Source organism: Cynara cardunculus, unplaced genomic scaffold, assembly GCF_001531365.2.
Source record: "Cynara cardunculus var. scolymus isolate 2C unplaced genomic scaffold, CcrdV1 Un_Scaffold_7676, whole genome shotgun sequence".
Lineage (NCBI taxonomy): Eukaryota > Viridiplantae > Streptophyta > Magnoliopsida > Asterales > Asteraceae > Cynara > Cynara cardunculus.
Genome location: NW_020203691.1, coordinates 4,466 through 10,611, shown reverse-complemented (window position 1 = coordinate 10,611; position 6,146 = coordinate 4,466). Strand labels below are relative to the sequence as shown.

The following is a 6,146-nucleotide window of genomic DNA, read 5'->3' as shown; positions in this document are numbered from 1 at the left end:
TTAATTAAGAAAATTAAACCAAAACACAAGAACTTTTAAAAAGATTAATTTGATACTAATATGGATATTTATTTTAAAAAAATTATAATATTTTTAAATTTATATTTTATTCAAAAATAAAAACATTATCGCATTTTCAAAAGCACATAAAAACGTATTATATCAACATAAAAAGGAATAAAACGAAACCCTGAAATCAAGATGTGTCTCGATGCATTGCACGAGTACCTTTCTACTTATCTTAAATAAATATGTATCATTTTTGTATGAGTCTACCTATATACATATAACAAATTATAATACTAGATATATATAATACCCTTCCCTTACTCATCGATAACGTGTGCCTTTCCCTTCTTGCTGATACCTCACTACCTCTAGGGGTATACGCGAGTTGGGTTGGGCGGTTTACAACATTTTTATAACCCAACCCAATTATGGAGGTTTGAAAAAATCCCAACTCAACCTAACCCATTCAAAAGTATAACCCAACCCAACCCTTGTGGGTTGATACGGGTTGGGTTGGGTTGGCAGGTTAGTAGTTATATAAATTTGATGAATGAAATAATTCATAAAACTTAAGTTTATAGACTATACTATAAAACGTCATATCTAAAAAGATTACAATAGGTTTACATGGCGTTTTTTGACGCTTCAACAAGTGTTTTAGAATGATCTTTAAATAAAATGTCGTATTAGTTATTTTATATAAATATTTTGAGAAGTGTCCCTAAAACTCATCTATTTATAGGACACTTATGTTCATATACACTTTTTAAGTCGTGTCGTATAAAATAACTAATATGATACTTTATTTTAAAAGAATCATAGAATTTGTTAGGACGCCCAAAATCATCCTATAAACATATTGTAACTCTTTTAGATAAGACAATTTTCTTGTTTCGTCCTATAAAGAATCATATTAAGACACTTACACATTTTAGGCATCCTATAAGATCTAATGTTATTGTAGCGAAATGCTATAACTAAACATTTTATTTCCACTAAAGTACAACATCAAATGACGGGGTATTTAGATTGATGGATTTGTCAACAAAAAATGTATTAGTATCATTTATATTCTCTAACATATCAATTTGTTGTTGCTGCAAAAAAAAATTCAATAATTTTCTCTTATTAATTAGATTATTAGTCATCATTCTTTGATCATGAATCTCTTTTGGTAACATATACGTTTAGCTAAAATGAAATACAAACATAATATCAATAACAATTATACATTATACATAATTAATAAACATATATATATATATATATATATATATATAACTTTATAAAAATTATATATTAGTGGTAACTGTGAGGTTCAATCTCAATCATAAATCAACGCATAAATTAAGAAATTAATAATTTATCAAATGAGAACTGATTAGTTTGTGGTAACTGTGAGGTCCAATCTCAAACACAAATCAATGGATAAATTAGGAAATTAATAATTATGGTAGTTTGAGTTAAAATAAAAATTAGAGGGCATATTAGGTATTTTTAAAAAATTATTCTCTCCTCTCTATCTCTCCGACCTCCAATCTCCGGCCTCCGGTGAACATTAATCCGGCAGGTATCACAATGTATCACAATGAGTATCATATTATGTATTTTTGTTTTTAAGGTTTGAGTTGGTATCATAGTTGGTATCACAATGGTATCACAGTATATCACAATGAGTATCACATTGTGTATCTTTGTTATTACTTGGTACCTACCGGATTAATGTTCACCGGAGGTCGGAGATTGGAAGTCGGAGAGACGAGAGAGGAGAGAATAATTTTTTAAAAATACCTAATATGGCCTCTAATTATTATTTTAACTCAAACTACCATAACTATTAATTTCTTAATTTATCCGTTGATTTGTTGTTGAGATTGGATCTCACAGTTACCACAAACTAATCAGTTCTCCCTTGAATGGACCCTTATATATATATAATTTTATAAAAATTATATATTAGTGGTGGTTTGGACGGGTTGAGCTAGGCCCAACCCAATTTCAACCCCCCCTAATTGGCGGGTTAGCGGTTTGGCGGGTAGGCGGTTTGGCGGGTTGGGTTTAATTGGGTTTTGCGGGTTGTGTTGGACGGGTTTTGCGGGTTGACGGTTTTTTGTGCATCCCTACCTCTAAGGTAATAGATTACAAGTTACTAGTGGTTTACCCGAATACTTATCCGATAAATGTTTATCGGTAAAATCCAACACTATTTATTTACCGGGTAAAATTTTATTTCATTAAAACGGCATCGTATGCAACATTTTACTTGGTAAACGCTAACCGTGGTAAAAGTCATCGCACTCACTTACGAATAAGACTCTCAGATCTTATCATCACTCTTACCGGGTAAGATTCTTGACTCTTGTCATATTTATACGGTAAGATATGTGACTTGATAAACGCTTATTCGAATAAGCTTTTAGTAAACAACACTCTAGTAATGTTAGGACAAGAGGTCCAACTCGAAATAAAATATAAACCATTTCAGTATAATTATTTTACTTTATAATAATACCATTCCATACAAAGTTCATATATATGGCTTATTATATAATACTCTATTCAGATTGTAAATGTAATAATACCATACAAAGGCCTATAAGGCTTATTATATTATAAGCTTTTACCAAACCCACAAAGTCGGTCTGAAAACTAGTTTTTGTTTTCATATATTATGCATATAAAACGTTGTTGCTTGTTGATAATCGACTCATCTAAGGAATTAATCTATGCAATAAGCTACACAATTGATAATTGGCATCATTATATAAATGGTAAGCTTAATTCATTCGAAATATCAATTGCCATCGTTTCCTTGTCGTTATCGTAATTAGAGTAGAAGATCGACTGCTCAACGTTAAAGCTTTTATGGCAATCGATATCGTAAAACAATCAAGCAAGTTCATAAAACCCGCCACTCCAACTCCTCCAAACCTTCGTCATTTCAAGATAGGCTTCATCGACGAGTTTGCTCCATCCGTGAATGTAAGTATTGTTCTCTTCTTCTCCATCAATGGCGATAAAAACCCGAAGTTCATTGCGCAACTAGAAGAATCACTTCAGAAGACTTTAACACGATTCTACCCTCTAGCGTGTAGATATGCGGCAGAAACTCGCACCATTGATTACGATGACCAAGGTGCTGAGTTTATGCATGCCAAAGTTAACATCAAACTTGAAGCATTTCTTGATTCTGAAGTGAATGTTAAGCTTGTTGAAAAATTCATTCCACGTGAAATCGGGGAAAGTGGTCTTATCACTGACCCAATACTCGCGATTCAAGTGACCACGTTCGAGTGCGGTGGTGTAGCACTTGGTGTAAGCATTTCACATAAGATCGCCGATGCCTCTACTCTTAGTACCTTCTTGAACGAATGGGTTGTTGTTAACCGAGAAGAAAAAAGGATCGAACTCACTGGATCTTGTCGTTTCAACGCAGCCTCATTGTTTCCTTCTTGTGGTGTACCTTCCTTAGACCTAGGGTTTAGTAGATCAAAAGGAGATGATGACATGCTAAGCAAATATGTCACTCTCATTCAGTGAAAGTGAAATATCAAACTTGAAAGAGAAGGCCATGCTGATCAATGGAAGAAATGGAACCCCACAATGGTCAAAGGTACAATTGGTGTCTGCAATCATACTGAAGGCCTTCATCGGCTTCGATCGAGCAAAACGTGATGATCCAAGAGATATTGTACTTGTTCATCCGATAAACCTAAGGGAAAAAATTACATCTCTAATACCTAAAGATTCTTGTGGGAATCTTTGGGGGGTGTTAGCCACAGAATGCGGAGTTGTTGAAGCAACTGAAGCACTGGCTGATCTATTAAGAGATTCTATCAAGAACACCATAAGTAACTACTTGAAGGTAAGCCATGATGATGAGGAAGAACAAACAATGGTTCTGAATTCCATCTTAAATGTAGGCCAGATTCCTCAAACAACAAACGTAATTATGATGTCTAGTTGGTGTAAGTTCCCTTTCTACGAAGTTTACTTTGGTTTTGGAAAGCCAATTTGGGCAAACCCTGGTGGCATACTTGTTAAGAATTCAACATATTTGATGGATGGTGTTGGAGGGGATGGTGTTGGAGGTGATGGAGTTGAAGCTTATGTCTGTATGGAACCTAAAGACGTCCCTTACTTTGAAGAATCTCTAGAGATCAAAGTTTACGATGGTTAGGTGTTTTGGCTACCAAGCATAATTTGGTTCGAATCATATCATATGATGGTTGTATGTCGATATTATAAATCTCGGTTCGTATCCTTTTCCTTGTTCGTGATCTGTTTGGATTTCGGTTGATGATTATTTTCTAAACATCGAAATATCAATGAATATATTCAACAGATATTTATTTCTGTCATTCATACCGTTGATTGAAGAAAAAAAAGTAAACAGACAAATTCATCCATATAAAAGTTAATAGAAAATTTGTTTATATTGTTAGAGAGAAAACATAAGATACTTTCCAAAAAAAGCCCTTGAGTCTTAAGGCCTTTGAAACCTGACTCCAAACTATCTGCAAAGCATGTGGTAGTCCTGGGATTAGTCGGCTCGGATAGCGAATTGGTTATCCAGAATAATAAAAAAACTCATTCTCTATAGTTCTTACCACATCCACGCGCCCTTCACATAAGAGGAAACTCTTGACTGAAAAGGTGAGTTCTAACCTTAAAAATTAAACACGGAAAGATTCTGGTGTTACATTATCTATATCTATACTATATTATAAAGTATTTGACAAAAAACTTTTAAAAAAGATTTTTTATGCATGGAGTATTGTTTATTGATGCATCTGTTGGTCCCATGAGCGTCTACAAGAAGAGAAACAGTTTGTAGAAGGGGGAGGATGAATACAAATTTTATAAGATTGTTTGCGGAAAGATAAGGTAGAAAAAAATCTATCTAAACAATATTTAGTTACATACAAAGTCTTAGCAAATACAAGAAAAGAAATTGCTGTAAAAAAGATCCTTTACTTAAGCTAGAAAATGGTTGAAGTAAGAATCAGGGTTAGAGAGTGAGTTGCGCGCACTTTGCATGGAGAAGAAACACTTCTATTTATACCCAGTGCATTAAATGCTCATTTAATGCAATATGGTAGAGTTAGAGTGCGTGTCAAGCCTTAAGAGGAAGACTTTTCCTTTGCTACAGTGAATAGTACAAAAAGCACTATTCATGAGCAGACATCCTTACCTAAAGTTGGTGGACAATAGAGTCGACTAGTCGGCTCCGTACCGTACCAACTTTCATAAGGGTATGGGTTTTGTCCTTTGTGTGCATAAGGACAAGACAACAACAATCGTCCTAAGCAAGCTTCCTTTGATCGTTGAATGTTGGAATGACCTGAAGGTCTCATCATCATTCGCTGAAGCTTGAGCAGTCTTCACACATGTGTAGACAGACTTGTAATCACTGAATACCGCTTTAGATCACGTACTTGTCAGTCTCTAACTTCAGTTTCAGTCTTCGACGTTTGCTGAAGGTTCTTTGGTGTGAGTGTTGTCTTCTTGAAGTATTGCTGTCATTGATAGATTTACAATGCAAGTTCTTCAGCGATCACTGAACATACTCAGTGAAGATCGTTGGAAATGAAAATACAGAAACATAAATACAACGTATAACTGAAAATGGATTATCATCAAATCACTGAGAGAGAGGATCAACAATCTCCCCCTATTTGATGATAACAAGATAACATAAAGAAGGTTATCTTACCAAATAATAGTAAGAAAAAGTTACAAATAAAATACATGTCCCTTTTTACTATTTTGGGATCTTTTTCAGTTAACCAGTCTCAGCTTGAAAATTTTCATTAAGTTATATCTAAGAAAATTGCAAGTACGGAAACTGAAACTGAAAGCTTATTCACWGACTTATAGATTGTCAGCGAATGTGAAAAGTAACATCGAAACTCATAGACTTGTGTCCCTATTACTTTTTTTTGGGGATTTTTTTCAGTGAAGTACATGGAATACTCATTTTATTAATCATAAGAAATATTACAATTATTAAAGTACATGTCCAGAACTTACAGAATATAAGTACAATCACTGAAAGTAGACATAGTACATGAAGTTACAAGGAAAAGTGGATTGTTGTTACAAAGAGAAACTATTCTAGAGATCTTAGATCTATG

The 6,146-nt window shown here is 33.8% G+C and overlaps 1 pseudogene; it reads left to right on the top strand.

Annotated features, from left to right (window-relative positions):
* The first annotated feature begins 2,874 nt into the window (after positions 1–2,874).
* Positions 2,875–4,189, top strand: LOC112504980 (annotated as a pseudogene).
* Positions 4,190–6,146: the final 1,957 nt, after the last annotated feature.